General features: G+C 36.6%; 2 pseudogenes; one reads left to right on the top strand and one right to left on the bottom strand.

Annotated features, from left to right (window-relative positions):
• Positions 1-1,500: 1,500 nt before the first annotated feature.
• Positions 1,501-2,045, top strand: LOC144300272 (large ribosomal subunit protein eL18 pseudogene; annotated as a pseudogene).
• Positions 2,046-14,196: 12,151 nt separating this feature from the next.
• Positions 14,197-15,862, bottom strand: LOC144300667 (zinc finger protein 64 pseudogene; annotated as a pseudogene).
• Positions 15,863-21,002: the final 5,140 nt, after the last annotated feature.

Raw genomic sequence — 21,002 nt, 5'->3', positions numbered from 1 at the left:
ATTATTTACAGAGGAAGAAAGATCAGAATTACAAGAGACAGTTTTCCAGAAAACCATCTCTCAAGCAAAATTTGAGAGCATTGATTGTCAAAAGAGATATTCTATAAGAAGGTATTTCTTCTGGAATAAGAAATATGAAATAAGGATGTAAGAGATTCAGGAACATTGGAGTGCTTGGTGACAATGATATGCAAGGGACTTTTTAGGGAACTGAGTGGTACTGAGGTGATGCATATACAGTCATTCATGTCAAGTCCCATACGATTGTACATCACAAACAGAACATTACTCTCTGAAAGTTTTTAAAAATCAACCAGAATGTTGGTATTTTTTTACTAGATATGTAAGACTGAAGACAAAAATTTGTGCATAAAGAGTGTACTCTACTTGATAAATTCTGACGCTACTTTACAGTATTGAACAAATAAGTAAATAGTATACATACTTATATTTCTAGCTTCCTTACTGAGTAGGCCTAGAAAAAGTAACACCCTAGTAACAATGAAAACTCCTAGAACCCAGCTATTATTATTCCAATGCCACTCCTGGATTAAACTAAAGAGAGATCCTTGGAGAAATGCTGATTGTAAACCTAGGAAGGGACAAAATACAAGATGTGCCTGGAGCATGTTGTAGTGCAAGAAAGTAAGGCGATGCTTTAAAAAAAAAAGGCAAGTGAAGAATCCAGTTCAAAAGGACACAGCAGCCAATGTGAAAGAGCTCCCGGGGCCAAAGTTGTAAGAATTTGAGCAACAAAATAAATAATGATAGTATTAAATTATAACCTAAATGTGTAAAATAAATATGCAAGACTCCATACTGATATAAGGAAATGATTGAATAAATTAATGAGAGAGAAAGGACAACTTTTCCTTACAGGAGAGTTTTAAATATTAACTTTGGAAGGACCAGGAGAAGCAGAAAATCACTACTGGAAAACCATCATGCTGCTGCCAAGTTCCACTAAGAAATACTAAAATTGGTGGGAAAAACTTTAAGTAGAAAAACAATAGCTGGGTAGCATAAAAATATCTCCCACAAATAATGTAATACATTATTTGTTCTGATGTTCTAATATAATCCCATAAATTCTCTGATATTTCCCTCTTCAGAATGTGGGCCTTAATCCACCTGCCTTGAGTGTGACTGGAAATAGGGCCTCACTTCCAAGAAATAGGGTTTTGAAAAGGAGAAAATATACTAACTTTACAATGGAGAAACCAGGAAGACACCATGTCAAACAAGGGTTTACGTTTAACATAACTAAAATAAGTTATGTTGATGTCACGCACCTGTAAGTACTAAAAGAAAAAGATGCTTCACCTTTGTGGCATGCCTTCCCAGTTTTTATAGCCCCTGCCTAATCATGAAAAAACATGAGGCAAATTCAAATTGAAAAATTCTTGAAATTATTTACCAATACTTTTCAAAAATATCTTCATGAAAACGTGAAAACTTTTTGGTTCTCTTTCCAGACCTGGCTGACAAGGAGGTTCCATCATGGGAGTCAGCATCCACCACAAGGAGGAGCCCAAGAGCCAGGACATCTACCTGAGACTGTTGGTCAATTTGCACAGGTTTCTTTCCCCATTAGCCTACTCTACCTTTAGCCAACTTGTGTTGAAGTGGTTGTTCATGAGTTGCACCAACCCACTTCCTCAGCCCCAATCCTGGATGATCCAGAAGATGAAGCTGCCTGACTGGGAAAACAAAATAGCTGTTGCTGTAGGCACTATAACTTATGATGTGCATGCACAGGAGGTGCCAAACTGAAGGTGTGTACACTGCGCCTGAATAGCCATGCCTGGAGTTACATCCTCAATGTTGGGGCAAGAGCCTCACCTTCAACCAGGTGGCCCTAGACTCTCTCAAGAACTGTGGTACTATCTTGGTCTCTGGTCCAGACAGGCCCTGAGAAGTATACAGGAATTTCAGTAAGGCCACAAGAATCCCATATAGCCACAACAAACTCCACTTGCAATCAATCCAAGGGCTAGAAGTTCCAGTGCCACAGAGGCTCCAGAGCCAGCCAGTACAAAAACTAACCACAGATCCTGCCTTATTTTTAAAAAGATTTTGGATATTGGGGAATTTTTTTTTTTTTTAATTTATATTGATAGAGCAAAAATGTGCACGCCAATAGGGGAAATAGGAGGGGGAAAGGGAAAAACCGACTTCATGCTGAGTAAGGAGCCTGAGGCTAGCTCCATCCCAGGACCCTAATATCATGACCTGAATTCAGATGAATTGTCCTTTGACTGAAGTCAGATGCTTAATGGACTGAGCCACCCAGGTGACCAAAAGGAAAAATTTTTGAAAAAAGAAATAGTGTTTTGCTGAGGTTGCTAGAATATCATTGCATACTTCCCATAGACAGCAAGTTCTTGTAAAAAAGCCAACTTCTTTGGTATCTGTAATTTAAAATGTGAGGGCCAACACAGCTGGCATGCATAAGGAGCACAGTACAAAGTCCAGTTAATAAATTCACAGTCTGAATGTGTGAAAATAGGGAGAGTAGGCCAATATTTTTTCCTTACACAGGTATTTCTTTTGTAATAATTAAAAATTAAATTAAGTAGCTAAATTTTCTATTCTTCACCAATGCATTAAATTTGTATTTAGAGTAACAGAATATGAAAGAAATTGCTATTGATTTTTTTTTATAGTACAGTTTCCTGCTTTCAGATTATTCCTATTGGAGTTTATTTAAAAAGTCATAAAATTGAACCTCAAGGAGCAAATTTGAACATAATATTTCAAATAGTCATAAGAAATTAGTCCCATAATTATGAAAATTCATGATAATGGAATAAAATGTTAACATATAAGCCAGTAATTCTATATACAAAATAAATCTACAAAATTAACCCTGTTATTGGCCTTGATTGAAATCTAAAAACCTTTTTATAAAATAAACAATGATTTTGAGAATTGTGGTGTTTATAAAGAAAATTTTGTAAACAAATTTTAAAAGCTACATGGTTGGTCATCATTAAAAATAAAGTTAGTAATGTATGTTGGAAAAAATAAAACAGTTCTGAAATAAAAGCACTAATAAAATCATTTAAATTAACAATTCATTAAATATGCTGTTTTTAAAAACTATTTCGGAAAGTAAATATTGGATGATTGAGTAGAAATACTTTCCTTATTTCTCCTATTAAATATAGCTGAAACACCTGGACATTCTATATAAAACACATATAAACAGAAACTGAAAAGTATAGAAAATACAGGACTTGAAAATGACATGACAAAGAGTTCCCTGTTTTTTTTCTGCTCTTTCATACTTCTCAGACTGAGTTCTGAGAAGCCATCAATGTGAAAACACTAACAGGCACAGATAAAAATGTCCTTTACTCTCTCTAGTCAAAGGACAAGGAATGGGGCAACCTCAAAAGGCATAAAACTTAGACAATAACCAAACTGGTCTGGACAAACACCAGAGAAAAGCTGCAGCTCCAGCCATACCAACAAAGGCCAAGTGGGGAGCTTAGATTCCACCCTTTGCTGAACTGCAATGAGATACCCTGTTTGTGCTGTGGTGGAAAATTATACAAAGCTTAGCTTAAATTTTAAAGATCTCAAATCAACAACGTAACTTAATACCTTATGAGACTATATGAATAAGAAAAAGCTAAACAGAAAGCCAACTGAATGAAGGAAATAATAAAGATGAGATCAGAGCTAAATGAAGCAAAAACAGAAAAACAAAACAAAACAAAAAACAAAAAACAACAACAAAAAAGCAAACCAAGAGTTAATTCTTTGAAAGCACTACCAAAATTGAGGAACCTTTATCTAGAATGTCCAAGGGAAAAAGAGAGAAGAGAAAAACAAGTTTAAAAAAGGTTGGAAGGGGATCCCTGGGTGGCGCAGTGGTTTGGCGCCTGCCTTTGGCCCAGGGCACGATCCTGGAGACCCGGGATCAAATTCCATGTCGGGCTCCCGGTGCATGGAGCCTGCTTCTCCCTCTGCCTGTCTTTCTGCCTCTCTCTCTCTCTCTCTCTCTGTGTGATTATCATAAATAAATAAAAATTAAAAAACAAATCAAAGCCTTATTTCTTAAAAAAAAAAAAGTTGGAAGAAGCAAAATTACAAATAGTTTTGCAAGGAAAAAGGACTATGTACAATTGTAGGCCAATGAAATGGATAATTTATGTAAAATGAACAAAGTTTTGAAATGCACAAACTACCAAGATTGAATCACAATGAAACAAAAAATCTGAATAAATCTATAACCAGTATGGAGATTGAATAAGTATCAAAAATCTCTCAACAGCAACAACAAAAAACCCAAGGCCAAATGGCTTCATTCTACTGAGTTTGAATTCTACCAAACATTTAATGGAACTAAATAGAGAGCCCCAAAATAGCCCCATGCAACATAGTCAAATAATTTTTTAAAAGCAATTTAATAGAGGAAGGCAAACCTTTTCAACAAATGGTGCTGGTGTAATTGAATATCCAGAAGTTTTTTTTTTTTTTAAAGGAGATGATATAAACTTCACAAATTAAAAGGAGAAAATTAAAGTTGTTTATAGATTTATACATAAATGTAAAACTATAGCACTTTAGAAGATAACAGGAAAAATCCATGGTACCAAGCATGTATGGCCTGGTGAAAAGTTCTTAGGCATGACAACAAAAACATAAAGTACATAAAGCAAAACATTTAGTAAACAAAAATTCATGCGATTAAAATATTTGATCTACAGAAGACTCTTAAAAAGATGAAAAGAGAAATTAGACCCTGAGAAGATATTGTGAAATTACAAATTTTACAAGGGACTCATTTTTAGAATAAATAAAGAACTCTCAAAATCAACCATAAAATAACAAACAACCGAAATGGAGTACTGTTAGATGATATACGTAGGTCACTCTACAGTGTATATCTTATATTTATAGCACATCTCAGTTGAGATTAGCCATACTTCAAGTGTTCAAAAACATGTGTGGCTAATCGCTTCCATATTGTACAAAGCATATTTAGATCTTCCATAAACATAGCCCCCTTCCCTTGGCAAGCATTTTATTCATGCTTTAGAAGAGCCATGTTTCTCCAGAATAATCGATAACTTCCGCATCACATTTCTCAGCCCCATGCCCATCACTAATGGATCACAACACTCTTTATGCTATGCCAGGATATGGTCCTGGAACCTCTCCCAACTGCCCTCCAGGCAGCAGAACAACTGATCGGTATGTTACTTGGAGAGGAGGCCGTCCTGAGAAGCAATGGAAAGCAGGGTGCAGAGGGTGACTATGAACATTTTTCAGGTCTTTTAACTTCAATTGTTTCAGACAGCTGTCTTTTTGTATTCTTTTCTCCTCTCTCATACTTCCTTTCATATATGAAGTCATGTTGGAAAGGTCAAGGGCTTTTGGGGGACGGGGGAAGCAGAGCACATGTGATTACACGTAGTAAATGACAGGCAGATAAAAAGCCCAAACCAACTGGGTTTAAGCATGATAAAATGACTCTCAAAGCCCATAGAGCTGAAACAACCCTCATTAGAAGTGTTATAATTCTCAGGGGACCAAACATCAACTAAATATTTAGGGTAGAAAACAGGAGTCAGTGAAATTGTATAATACCAATCCATAAGTAAACTTGAAACTTGGTACATAAAAGTACATAAACATATATAAGTAAACATTTGCAACCAAAATTCAAGGTTGTATATGTAAATAATTCATATTTTCCACGGTTCATTTTATGTTCAATATAAATGGCTCTTCCTCCTCCCTTCTCCTTGCCATGTACAATTGGAGAACCCCATAGAATTATAAAGTCAGCATCCTAACTTATTTTCTTATCTCTTGTCTTGCCTCCCCACCCCACTTCCCACTCCTACTTACCTCATCTTCTCCCCCAGAGAGATGTGAGATAATTCCATGTTGTTATCTTACCTAAAGTTCTTGAAGAAGTCTCCGTTGTCTAACATTTCTACATTAAGTAGCTAATCATTGTAGAAAAAAACCTTAATAGGAAGATTCTAAGTTTCCTTTTCAGTTTTTCTTCTAAATTCTAAAAACATAACTCTACATTCTGCTTCACAGAAATTACCACTAGCTTTTATGAAAAATGCAAACACATAAAAAGCTCTCAATAATATCTATCTGCTTGTACCTGACATAACTGTATTTCCCTTTAACTTTTCCAGTCTTGAGAAAACTTATTTGTCTGTGATCAAGTACCATTCTTTGCAAGGCATTTCAAGAAAAAGTGTCTAAAACCCCTCCTTTTCTAACATATGCTAGAGCAAAGAGCCAGCTCTTCCTGTGTGTTCCTCAATTTTTTATAGTTAATGTGTAGGAGCAGTTTTAATGTTTAATAAAGTGAGTTTTTGAGTACCCTGCACTAAACATTATTAAAGGGTAGGCCATTTCTATTCATATTTTACTTCCATTACCCGGCACACTGTTCAATAAATATTTGCTAAATGAGTAAATGAGTATTGAATATGCCTCACTGTGGACATGACATAAATTTTTCTCTAAAACAATATGTAAAAATGACCTATGACAATAAATGCAAGGCCAAGAAATGGTGATTTAGTACTAGGACATATTTTATATCTTGTACAACTGATGTCTTTGCTTCCTTTCATCAATATTGCAATTCATTTAGAAGCAATCATATGCTCTATAAATCTTAGTTTTCTGAAGTTCATGTATCAAATCATGGTCTCCAGCTTTAAATATTTTTGGTTTTTATCCCTTTGCAACCATAATTCAAATTGCCTCTTAAAAACATTCAACACTTTGAGGATAAAAATGTGTATTATTAGAAGATTAATGATTACAAATAGTAGCTATGATCGATGTCTGATCATTCATGAATGAAGAGCTATCCTTACCAAACTTATGATCTAATCATTTTCTAACTTTCAAAATTTAAACCTAACTACTGATATACAAACACATTTCTTTTGGTGTTAATTTAAGGTCATTTCCTATACCAATTTCAATTATAGTTAACTTAATCATAGCTATTTATACAATTAGTTAATTTTAACATTACATATTTTCTAAATTTCTATAATTTCATATTTTTCATTATTAAAATAATAATTCTATAATCAATAACATAAAATAATTTAAAATAATAGAATAAATGATTATTTACAGATTATATATTTAATATATAGTTTAAATATTGAATATAAATATATTTATATTTATGCAACTATACATTATAAATTATAAAAATAAAATATATATTAAATTATATATGTTATTTCACATATTCATATGATTTAATATATATTAAATTATATATTAAATATATAAAATATATTTATGAATAATAATGAAATCATTCAAAATAAAAGTAATAAAGTAAAATACTTATATAATTATAATAATTATATATAATAATCTAAATATAACATAATAATATAAAATTATAAATTTTATTAATTATAAAATATTTTTATATTTATATGTAATATGTTATATTATATCTAATATTTCATTTATTATAATATGGAATATTTATATTTTCATAATATTTAAAATTATACATTTTATATTATAATATAATGTGCATTATATATTATAAAATATATATTTTACATATGTGTAGATACACATATATTTGTATATGTGGATATATACCTATATTTGTACATGTATATATATATGTGTATATCTATATATATTTTATATTTGTATATATTCATAAATTTATAAATTTTAGTAATATATATAGTGAATTAATTATAGTTAATTTCAGAACCGAGATTTTTTATTTGTTTCTGGGGAAATTGTGATTATAATTCCATCATTTTTAGAGCAGAAAAATGCTTTTGTGTACATGGCTAGTGCTGATATCTAATTATCAAGTAAGCAGCGCTTACTAATGAGAAGAACAAACCCATAGCCCTTCAGTGATTGTGGAAGTAAATATGGAAATCTAAAGCTACAAAATAACAGAGTTAGGATGCAAGAGTGCACTGCAAATAGTTCAAGATACAAAACCACATAGTAATTCAAAGAATATCAGATGCTTCAAGGGAAATATCAGTACGAAAAGAAGACCTGTGTTTGTTGAATCAATTGACAAATATTTTGGATATATTTTCTCTTTCAAATGTATTTAGAATAATCACAGAATTAGATTATTTCCCATCTGACTGGAGTGGTTTCTTTTCCTTCCTCAGTCTAGTAACATACTGCTTTCCCTTTGCCATACACTCGGAGTTTCTCCATTTCTTTCACTTTCATATGATTCTGTTCATATTTCTGTTATAGCACTTAACACCTTTTGCTGCAAATTATCTGTTTCTATTTCTCTCCCTCCACCATTATAATAAAATCTCTTCAAATTTAGGGAGTGGATTTCAATTAAAAATATCTAAGCAAATCCTAGCACTGTGCCGTTACATTGCTAGCACTTGGTTCTTAATAACACTTTGTGTTTTTTGTTCGAAGCAATGATTAGTGTAACTCTGCAAAGTGCACAGATATGGTCAACTATTAGCTCCTATAGGAAGTGAAAACGCTACAGGTTAGCTGCAAGAGAACTCCCTGAATTTCAGAAAGTTCTAGTCACACAAGGTGAATACTATATCCAAAAGTCTTAGATTTCTAACACCTGAATTATTAGAACCCAGCAAATTGCAAAGTTTCTTTACTCTAAAACAGTTGTAAAGGATTCCTTTACAATGACAAAGAATCACTTCTGAAATTAAGTGTGAGAACATGCTAGAAGAAACATGGTTGCCTTTTTCAGAGAAATTTCTCAATATGAATACATTATAAGAGGATATTAATGGAAAGCAGAGACTTAGATACCCAAAATTCAAAAGAATATGAAAGCTCAAAGGGAGGTTTAAGACCACAAGGCAGAAATTTCAAAGTAATAGGACAGAAACCATTTCACGGGCTATAAAACCCAAAAGGAAGATATAAAGTGGTAGGGAGTAGCACTGAGGGTCTATTCTTTGAAAATATCTCTTTGCTTAAAGAGATAATCTATACCTAAGTCTCCTCTCCTGCCCATCAGGAAGGAGAATAAGGGATTCTGTTCTTTTTTTTTTTCTTTTTCTTTTTTTTTTCATTTCAAGTCTAGAAAGAAAATAAGACCATTAGGGACTTATCCCTACAGTTTGGGGATGTAGTGGACTACTGTCTGACTCACAACAAATCCGAGAGATCAGGACTAGGCACTTTCTCTAACACCTGAGTATGAGAGAGATGGTTTAGCTGGGATTTTCTTGCACTCTAAATGTTGACAGGACCAAACACGCATAGGTGTAAGTGGTGTGGGCAAGGAACAGAGCCATGGACACCCTTGTTAAAGTTTGTATGGGGACTTTCTGAAATGGTAGCATTAAAGAATAGAATGATTGGAAGGGCAGGGGCAAGGGATCCAAAAAGAAACCTCAGGAAAAAAGAAAACCATTCTTGTACCTATAGGGAAAGAATTAAGCTTTGAGCTTCTGCAGGCTGGAAGTGTAGGAACCCATTTTATGATGGGACCTGTCAAGAAAGAATATTCTGACCTTTTATTTAAAGTGGGATTGGGAAAAAATAAAGTGGGATTGGGGAAGGAAGTGTGTGAAAATAAGAAAATAGGTAATAATGCTTGTTTCTAGAATTATGTCCCCATTTACAGTAAGCTTCATGTGGAGAAAGGTAGTTCGCTGGGACAATGAATGTAACTTAAAGCTACTATGGAGCTTTTATTACTTGAAAGCAAGCATAAAAGTAAGTTATGCCACTTCCTGGAACAGGTTAGATGAAGACAAAAATAAAATTAATTTCTATTTACATTTCTCAAGTTGTGCTTTTTGGGCACAGCAGGTACAGTTTGCTTTATTAACTAGCTAAGAGATTGTTTAAATAGTATTTAATAATTTAATATGAAATGTTTTATGTTACAGGGAAAGTTGTAATTATATCGTTCATGTGCTTTTGTAATAGAAATTAAATCCAGACGAACATAGGCATTTTAAAAGGCAAGAGTTTGTGCATGGGTTTCTAACCTCGTTTTGTCAACGCTCAGCTCAAGCGTTAGTACGAGGATGTGAGCCAGGTTTGCTTAAGACTGCCCCCTGGAGAAAGAAACTGCTACATTCCATTTCTCTGGACTCATAGACAAGAGAAAGAAAAAACTTCTGCTTCCTTAAATAATTTCAATTGAAATATAGTTTATGTTCAGTGAAATTCAGAGATCCCTGATGTATAATTCAAGCAGAAACTGTTCTGTTCAAATTAAGTAAAGAAGAAAGTAATCTGATCTTTTTTGTGTACCCTAGGCTGCTTTTACTCCACATTGTTCAGTTTTTAAAAGTGTTGCTTTTCTTATTAATTACTCCCAAAAAGTTCATTGTATTTGTATCGGCAACTGCTCAAATTTCTTAATTAGAAGATAAACATCATCATAATACAGCTGACCTTTGAATAACGCAAGGGTTAGAGGTGCCAATCTTAATCTAGTTGGAAATTCCACATATGACTTTTGACTTCCCCAAAACTTCTAATAGCCTACTGTTAACCAGAAACCTTACCAATAACTTAAACAGTCAATTAATGCATAATTTGTGTGTTATATTACTGTATACTTTGTTCTTGCAATAAAGCGACCTAGGAAAAAGAAAATGTTATTAAGGAAACCATAAGGAAGAGAAAATATATTTACAATAATGTACTGCTAAAAAATAAAATTTCCCATAACTGTTGAATCACTGTATTGTACATAACACTCTAAAACTATACTAGAATCAAAATTTTAAAAAATAAGAGGCAAAAAAAAAATCCACCTATAACTGGATTGCATAGTTCCAACCTCTGTTGTTCAAGGGTCAACTTTACATCATGACAGCATTTACTTGTCAACATGAGTTTAAGTTTAATAGGGCCAGCCTATCAGTTTCTCTGTTTCTCTTTCTGTTTAGGATGTTAGTGGTATATGTCATATTGAAGCATAACTCCATTATTATAGGAAATATTTTTTAATTATTTTATTTATTTATTCATGAAAGACAGAGGGACGGAGGGAGGGAGGGAGAGAGATAGAGAGAGAGAGAGAGAGAGAGAGAGAAAGAGGCAGCAGGAGAAGGAGGCTCCATGCAGGGAGTCCCATGTGGGACTCAATCCTGGGACTCCAGTCCCACCTTGGGCTGAAGGAAGGTGCTAAACCGCTGAGCCACCCAAGCATCTACAGGAAATTTTTTTTTAAGATTTATTTATTTATTTATGATGAGAGAGAGAGAGAGAGAGAGAGAGAGAGAGAGAGGCAGAGACACAGGAGGAGGGAGAAGCAGGCTCCATGCAGGGAGCCCGATGCGGGACTCGATCCCGGGACTCCAGGATTGCACCCTGGGCCAAAGGCAGGCGCCAAACCGCTGAGCCACCCAGGGATCCCCCCCCCCTATTTTTTAAGATTTATTTATTTATTTATGATAGAGAGAGAGAGAGGCAGAGTAGGAAATATTTTTTTATTAGAGTTAAGGGTATAAACAAAGTTTCCTTCCATTAGGCTAAGATATCAAGGTTACAACAAATTCTTTTTGGTAGAAATGGTAAATATAGGCCTGATTGGTTTGATTTGATTTAATATTTATTTAATATTTAATACTTTATTGAATAAAATGAATAAATTATATGTAATAATTTATAAGTTTAATATGTACAGCATGTTATTTTGATATATTTATATATTGTGATATGATTGCCATGATAGCAATATTAATTATATTATATAATTATGGTTCAATATTGTTGCCTATATTCATTACACTGTCATTAAATTTCTGTGGCTTATTACTACTCATTACAGTTACACCCTTAAACACCATCAATCTTATCTCCTTCCCTCATCCTCTTTCAACTAGCATTTTACTCTGGTTTTTTACAGGTTTTTTTTTTTTTTTTTTTTTTTTTTTAGATTTCACATATAAGTGATATCATAGAATACTTGTAATTTGTAGAGGAAGAGAAACAATTAACAAAAAGCAAAGAATACCTACAAAATGGGAGAAAACTTTTACAAACTGTATATCATTTAAGGGGTTAATATCCAAAATTTATAAATAACTCATATAATTTAATGACAACAACAACAAAAACTTGATTAAAAAATGACCAGAAGAACAAAATAGGCATTTTTCCAAAAAAGATATACAATAGTCAACGGGCACATGAAAAAAAGCTCGACATCACTAATCATCAGGGAAATGCAAATCAAAACCACAATGAGGTATTACCTTACACCTGTTGGGATGGCTATTGTCAAGAAGACAAGAGATAACAGAGGCTGGTGAGAATATGGTAAAAAGGGAACACTTAAACATTGTTGGTGGGAATGTAAATTGTCCCAACCACTATGGAAAACAATATGAAGTCTCCACAAAAAAATAAAAAAATTAAAGATCAATCTATCACATAATCCAACAATTCCACTTTTGGGGATATCTTCTAAAGACAAGAAAACAGTATTTCGATGAAATATATACAAATGAATCATTTTTGATGTGCTATATCTATCAATGGAATATTATTCATCCATGTGAAAGGCAGATATCTTGCTATTTGCAACAGTATGGATGAACCTTGAGCACATTATAGAGTTCTCTGGTGGACCCTGAGCTGAATGAAGTGAGTCAGACAGAAAAAGATAAGTACTGATTTATTTTAGATTTTATTTATTCATTTATGAGAGACACAGAGACAGGCAGAAACATAGGCAGAGGAAGAAGCAGGATCCCTGCAGGGAACCTGATGCAGGACTCGATTCCAGGACCCCCAAGATATACAACATGAGCCAAAGGCAGACACTCAACAACTGAGTCACCCAGGTGGCATATATATACATACCTTAGTAATTTAAATGTATAATGTTGATCTTTCTCATTTTAATTTTTCTACCTGTCCTCCAGGGATAAATTTAGATGTCATGAAGGAAGCAAATGTCTTGGTGAATATGACCTAACTATAGTTTGGGGTGAATGGTAATAAGTGTATGAAGTAACAATCTCTATAAAAGAGAATAGAGCTGAAGTAATGGAATAGAATCCAGCTATAGAGAAGACTATAAGTCACTAAGCATTCCCACTGTACAACAAGGATAATTGTTGTTTATGAGGTTCCATCTGCTGAATTTTTGGGTGTGAAGAAAGCAATTTAGAACACCAAGTATGTATTAACATTAGCACATTCATATTTCTAATTTCATTTCCTAATGTTTCTTCACGGTTTTTTTTTTTGCTTCAAAAGTCAGCTATATTACACAGTTGACCCTTGAACAACATGGGTTTGAATTGTGTGGGTATACTGATACTGATACATAGATTTGTTGTATTTTCTCTTCTTTATGATTTTATTTTATTTTATTTTATTTTTTTTCATAAGTGAACTATTTATTCCCTTGTATACAATCTATAAAAGTTTTCACGTCTTTCCCCCCCTCGTTTACCAAAAAACAACATATCTATTTAGTCTGTTTTAAAAGCACAGATGTTTAACTTGATGACAGCACATAAGAATTTGTATTAAACAAAGATTGTACTTGAAGATGCCAAACAGGGAAACCACTCTGGATAAATCATATCCACTGGCATTCCAGAGCCTCCTCTAAGGTTTTTGCCCAAGTAAAATGTCCATCGACAAGACGTTTGGATTTTCATTTGTTGGTTCAGCAAACACCAAGAGCTTATTGGGATGAAAGACACTAAGCTCAGGCTGATTCATGCATCACAAGTCCCAGAACCAAAAGCCCCGGCCCAGGGCACCCCTCATCCTTTCTAGGTGAAGGATGTTAAATGCAGGTTCAGGATGGATCTGCGAGCGTTAGCTTGATCTCCGACGCCACCTACAGGTCACACTGCGTTTCCCCTTCGCTGCAGCAGGGAGACCTGAAGTCCCGCGCGCATCTGTGCATCTAGAATGCGTTACCGAACCATCCAGAATCCATTACTGAACAGGGTGGGGATGGAGAGCCCCACACACCTTAATCAGCCTAAATGGAAGAACGTAAGGAGAAGTGGAACGTTCCTCTTACATCATCCTACAGAGGAGTCTGCCTTTTTATTAGAAGACAATGATAAAAGGAACCACACCAAGGCATAAGGCGAACACTCCTAACCATCACCCGAGTTAAGAAATAGAACCTTTCCGGCTGTCCCCAGGCCCTCCACGTGTCCCCGCCGTCCTCTTCCCCTTCCGCTAAACGACATACATCAGTTTAGTTTCCTGCGTGGTCTGGAGAGTTTCATAATGCCATCGGAGGCGGGTGGAGCTTTAGGATCGGAATCCAGCATGAAACTATCCCTACTGGGATAGAGCGGCGCGCAATGGAACCCCCACCTTGGAACCACCGGGTCACAGCCAGTGGAGAAGGTGCACGGGGGAGAAGAGAGCAGGTGCAAGGGGGGTCTCCGTGGTGTTGCTCCGGCCTGCCTCTCTTGCCAGGGGCTGCAGCCGTGGCCTCCAGGGCCTGTCAAGTTGGGGCAGCCGACCCCACTGGAACTGGCAACTTGAGTCTGGCTTGATGGGGGTGTGGGTAGTGGGGGGCTGGCCCGCAGCATCTGTCTGGGATTCGGACAGCTGACCGCCCTCTTTGGCTGATCTAGAGGCACTGGCTGGGCTCCAGCGACGTCTCCAGCTGCCCCGTGGAGACCAGGGTGCCCAGCTGCCCCGAGGCACTGCTTTCGGGTGGGAAGGTGACCAAGTCTGAGTTCTTGGTCTCACTCTGGTCATTGTGCTGCTTCTTATGGCATCTCAGGGAGTCGTCCCTGACGAAGGAGGCACCGCAGGTCTCGCAGCGGAAGGCCCGCTGGGTCACTATTTTGGCCACATGCTGGGAGCTGCCCCCGCGGGGCCCTTCCTGGCCCTGCGGGGCCTGGTTCTCCGTTTTGGTCTCGTCCCTGTGCACCTTGTCAATGTGCTTGGCCAGGCTGCTGGGCCGCTTCGTGTCGAAGCTGCAGAAGTCACACTTGAAGGGGCGGTCGGTGCAGTGCACCCTGCTGTGGACGCGCAGCGCCGCGGCGCTGGAGCACGAGTAGCTGCACTCGGGACACTTCTCCGGGTGGTCGGCCTGATGCAGCCGGCTGTGCTCCAGGAGGTCCGCCCGGTCCCGGCCCTGGAACGAGCAGTGCAGGCACTTGAACGTGTGCTTGATGCGGATGTGCGACTTGAGGTTGGCCTTCATGGTGCAGCGCACGTCGCAGAACTCGCACTTGAAAGGCTTCTCCCCCGAGTGCACGATCATGTGCCTTTTCAAGTCCGAGCTGATTTTGAACTTGGCGCTACAGAGCCAGCACTGGAAGGGGGTGTCCCCTGTGTGGGACCGCAGGTGGACGGTGAGCTGGCTGGAATTGCGGCTGGCGTAGGGGCAGAGCTGGCATTTGTATGGCCGCTCATCAGAGTGTATCCTCAGGTGCTTCTTGAGACTGCTGCTGTCCACAGCGGCGTAATCACACAGGTGACACTTGTGGGGCTTCACACTGGTGTGGCAACGCATGTGCATGGTCAGGTTGTCTTTCCGGCTGAAGCACTTGTCACAGAACTCACATTTGTGTGGTTTGTCTCCCGTGTGGATTCTCAGATGGCGGTCCAAATCTTTCATGCCATGAACAGTTTTGAAGTGGCAACCTGGGTAGCAACAATTGAATGTCCTTTCTCCGAGGGTCACGGTTTGTTCCTTGGACTCTGAGGGGGGGGCCGAGGCAGGGGCTTTCTGGGCATCACTGCTGTCCGTGGAGGGACAAGTTGGTTTGGGAACATCATTATCTAGTTCTGAAGCGGGCACCCCGGCGGGCGCGGGCGCGGCCTCGGCGGACTCCCTGCGCGCGGGCTGCGGCCGCCGGGGCCCGAGGTGCTGAGGCCGGGCCTGCTTGCGCCGCGACATGGCGAGAGGGACCTGCCTCCCGCAGCCGCCTCCCGGAGTTGGGCAGTCACCCCCCCGCTCCCCCGGCCGGAGCGCGCATGTCCCGGCAATTCTGCTCCTCGGCCGAGCCCGGGCGATTTATCAAGAACCCTGACGGCTCTTCTTTATGATTTTAATAGAATTTTCTTTTCTGTAGCTTACTTTATTGTAAGAATTCAGTATATATAGTACATATAACATACAAAATATGTCTTAATGGACTGGAATCCACCTGAAGCACAAACTATTCTCTGGAGGATAAGACAGAAAAAATATATACTATATGATTCCACTCATATAAAGTTTAAAAATAATTTATTGGCATATAACAGTGATTAATTCATGGGGCAGGGGTGGTTATTGACTAGTAATGAACATGAGGAAAACACTGAGATGCTAGAATGTTTTCTATCAGAATACTACAGTTATGTAGCTTGGTAATGTTTATTTACATAACTGCACCCATATATAAAACATTTCATTGAGCAGTACTCAGTATTCATTGCTTTAAGTATTTTAGGGTACAGTAAATATTTTTTAAAAAGGTAGAGGCATAATAAATGATACATTTTCCACATGGTAAAACAAGAAATCTGTTACCTCACTCTGCACAAAATCAAAGATCTAAACATGAAAGTCAAAGCTTTAAACATCTGAAGAAAATATATTAAATTTTCTTTATAATCTTAGGTTCCCTTTGCTCTAAAATGGCAAAAGATATCTTTAATACATATTATAAACAATTATATTCAGAACATATGGAAATTCCTAAAAGCATAAGGAAAAGAAAATAGCCAAAATAGCCATTATAAAAATGAGTAAAATACATAAGCTGACATTTCTCAGCAACAGAAATGATATCTTCATATAAACATGATTAAAATGCTCAACCTTTACTGTGAAATTATGAACAGAGTAAGATATTATTTTACAACCAATATATTGGCAAAAAAAAGGAAGCATGGTACAAGTATACATATAAAAACCAATTTAGCACACTTTGCAAAGCATGTACAAAAATGGCCTTATCAGTATTCTTCATAAATACCAAGAATGGAAAACAATCAAATATCAATTGCTAATCCAATGTATGTATAATTAATGGTACTGTTACAAAATGGCATGCTATAGAGAAGTAAACATTATAGAGAAGCAAATACAGTACAAGTACAAAATAATTGCACAGATAAATCTTTTTTATTATTATTTGAGAGAGAGAGAGCAGAAGTAAGTAGGAGGAGGAGCAGAAGGGGGAGGGAGAGGGAGAGGATCTTAGGTAGACTCTGCGTTGAGCATGGAGGGGGCTCAGTCTCATGACTCAGATTATGACCTGACCCAAACCAAGAGTTGGACACTCAATGACTGAGCCACAATGGCTTCCCCACAGCTCACTGGCATAGATAAATCTTAAACATCATATCTAAACAAAAATGAAAACTACACTCAATATGATAGCATTTTCTAATGCTTAATAACAAGCTAAACAAAGCAATATATGCTTTAGAATATATACATACATGATTGAATTATTTTTTAACAAGACAAAAGAATGATAAACACAAAATCAAGATAAAGTCACCTGAGAAAATAAGATTGAGACCAGCAATCCAGAAGGCCAAGGGAGGGGGTAATATTGTAGTTCTTCAACTGGTAGTGAGTCAACACACGCTCATTTAGATAGATAGATGATAGATAATAGATGATAGGCATCGATTATAGAGATGTGTCTCTCCCTCTATATATAGATAAATAGATAGATAGATAGATAGATAGATAGATAGATAGAGAGAGAGATATACACATATATATGAGAATATATATAAGATATATATGATATATATAATATTATATATATGTGTGTATAAATTACACACTGTAACGTAATGTATCACATATAAAATTCATTTCTATGTACAAGTTTAATAAAATAATTTTACAAAGAAGGCTTTTAAAAAGATTGCCTTTTTAAAAAGTAGAGAAAGAGGAGTACTATCTGAAGGCACTGCAACGATAGCAGGTAACTGGAACTTTCAGATTAACTACTATTCCAGCTGGAAGGAAGAAGCATATCAATAGGATACACCAGGTTTAACTTTCACTCATGGCCTTCATTTTATTTTCCTTTTCTCACAGAGGGAGAGAAACAGACCCTGGCAGGCATGCCTCCTCCAGTCTGTCAGTTTTCCCTGCAGTTTATAGGGGCCTAAAGGAATGTCCCAGAAGAGAACGTTAGCTACAATGTATGGGAAGATGATACCTAGTGGGAAAAGCTGGAAACTTTTAGATGTTTGTAGCAGAGGTGAAATAAGCCCAGAGACAGCCATGGTTCCAAACTTCTAAGAAACAAAGCAGCTTGAGGCCGTATATTGCCAAAGCCATTCCTGGAGAAGTAGCTCTTTAAGCACCAGAATGACAGGCAAACAGTCACAATTATGGAGGAATAAAAATGCAGTGAAATTATAACCAAGCTGAAGGTAGCACTGTAGGTTTAATTTAAAAACAGAATTGATATAAGGGTGTATTTGCCAACTTGATGTCTCTCTCTCTCTCTCTCTCCTCTCTCTCTCTTTTTTATCTTTGGCATTCTTGATCAAATAGGAAATTTCCTCTGAAATTTTAAAGAAATTTGAGTTATATAACTATTCCAAAGAAACATGCCGACTATAAAAGCTCATTTAAGATTGACAATACAGGGATGCCTGGGTGGCTCAGTTGATTAAGCATCTGCCTTTGGTTCAGGTCATGATCCCAAGGTCCTGGGATCATGTCCTGTACCTGGCTCCCTGCTCAGTGGGGAGTCTACTTCTCCCTCTGCCACTCTCCCTCCTTGTGCTTTATTTCTCAAATAAATAAATATTTAAAAAAAAAAATAAAGAAAAAAATATAATTTTTTAAAAAAAGATTGGCTATATATTCTGTGAATGGTTATGGAATTTCTAGCTCTCTGGCATAATTAGTACAATGTATAATATACTAGAATTATCAGTATAATGTACAAAAAAAAGTCATTTTCTGGCAGAAGTCATAAACTATGTCCTTAGAAACTCTCAGATTCTTAGCGGTAGTCTCAGAGATTAACTGAGGGATTAACCTGCTTAAGTATGACCATTCAACCCTTATCGTTTATAATTCACTTGGATTGACTGTTTTGCTTCAAACTAGTCCCCCAAGGAGGAGTCAAGCAGCACAGCAGCCAAGGTAATAACAAACCTGAACTCTTCAAAGAATGTAACATAGCATTCTCTCATTCAATGTAAGCATTCACATTTTTATGGACTGTATAGGATATGTCAGGCAAACTAGTGGGGACCAGAGAAAATGATAAATGTGATATGTTGCATATTAAATGTCATATTATCACTGTGTCTCCGGGAAGATCATACACTATTCTGAGTTTATTTTTCATTATGGTTTTTAAAGTTGGATGTTGATTAAACACCACTGCCCACTACATAGAAATATGATAAAGATAAAAACATCATACTTGAAACTTGCATCAGTTTTAGGAAATGTCACAATAATGAATTTGTTTCTAAGATGTGGAGTAATTCGAGAAGATACAATAGAAAAGATAGGTCTAATGGAAACTTCAATAAAATTTGTCATTTCTCAATCACATAAAAACAAATATATGAAGAGAATTCATATTTAAATTAAATTAAATTATATTTGAGTATTCAGCAAGAAGTTGGAGACAATGGTATAGATGTAATGCATGTATAGATGCAGAGAATTAATGACTTGCATTGGTGACAGTGTTTACCTAGTTAGAAAAAAAAAAAAAAAAAAACCTGAATGCTGACAGTGATTGCCTTATGACTCCATGCTATGAAGCTGCATGTTAATAGCCAAGAAATTCCACATATTATTGCAGGCAAGCAGAGCAGAATATACCATTTCAACCTTGAAGCCAAGAAGGGCATGTCTTGTTAGGGAAGAGTATCTTCCACATAGTGTGAGCTGTATATATTTCAAGGTTTCACATTTTTCTGATTGGATGGAAAAAACATCCAATTGTATTGTCATCTGTTTGCTTTTGCATATACTTGTTGATTTGCTGGGGGAAAATAACTGCTTATTTCCAATATTTCTGGAAAATAAATAGAGTAAACCATTAGTTAAATTCAGTAAGACCTACATTATAACATTTTAATGATCCTCCTACATTTTATATTTTAGTGATCCTCCACTTTAGAAAATGTCAATGACAGTAAGTAATGTGAATAGATCTAGATCTTTATTTATACCATTTGACATGTGTGCGATGAAAATATATACAGATGGCCCAGCTGACATTCTAGGTCTAACATACTGCCCTCCTTGCCTTGATATAGTGCTTAGCATTCTAGGCAGATGGTACCTTTGGGTTCTGAGAGATGAATGGACGAAATGGATACGTAAATAGAAAAACTTAAGAGAGAGGAAATTGAACAAAATCAAGAGAAGAAAAAAGAAAAGCATAACTATTTAAAATAAAGTCAGACAAGTGCTAGAGAAAAAGATATGAGTATTAGAAAACAAAGTGACCCCTGAAAAAGCTTTCTGAGCAATATATTGAATGTCAGTCCAGAGCCAGGCTTTGGCACAACTTACTGAGGCAGCTACTGTTAGAGGGTTATCAAACAAGTACCAGCAGGTCATTTTAGAACAGCTGACCTTCCATGTCATCATTTGGGTCCACATTTAAGTGACACTTTAAATTAATGGTCTCCATGTCTCCACTTAGGTCCTCTGAGAATTAGGAACCCAGAAGATACTCCCTGTGCAAGAGATTTATAGGGAATCCCAGGGATAGATAAAATGCATGGGAATAGGAGTACACAGGGAACCTGGAGACTCCAGTCAGGTGTAACTCCTGTAAAAGATAAAGGAGAAGAAGGAAGGTATGATAGGGAGATCTTCCCACTGCAATGCCCTTCTTTAAAAAAATATATATATTATTTATTTATTTATTCATGAAAGACAGAGAGAGAGGCAGAGACACAGGCAGGAGGAGAAGCAGGCTCCCTGCAGGGAACCCAGTGTGGGACTCTGTCCCAGGACCCCAGGATCATGCCCTGAGCCCAAGGCAAAGTCTCAACCACTGATCCACCCGGGTGCCCCTGAAATGCCCTTCGGAGAC

This window comes from Canis aureus, chromosome 28 (genome assembly GCF_053574225.1).
Source record: "Canis aureus isolate CA01 chromosome 28, VMU_Caureus_v.1.0, whole genome shotgun sequence".
NCBI lineage: Eukaryota > Metazoa > Chordata > Mammalia > Carnivora > Canidae > Canis > Canis aureus.
Note: the sequence above shows the minus strand (reverse complement) of the source record. Positions and strands in the feature narration are given on the sequence as shown.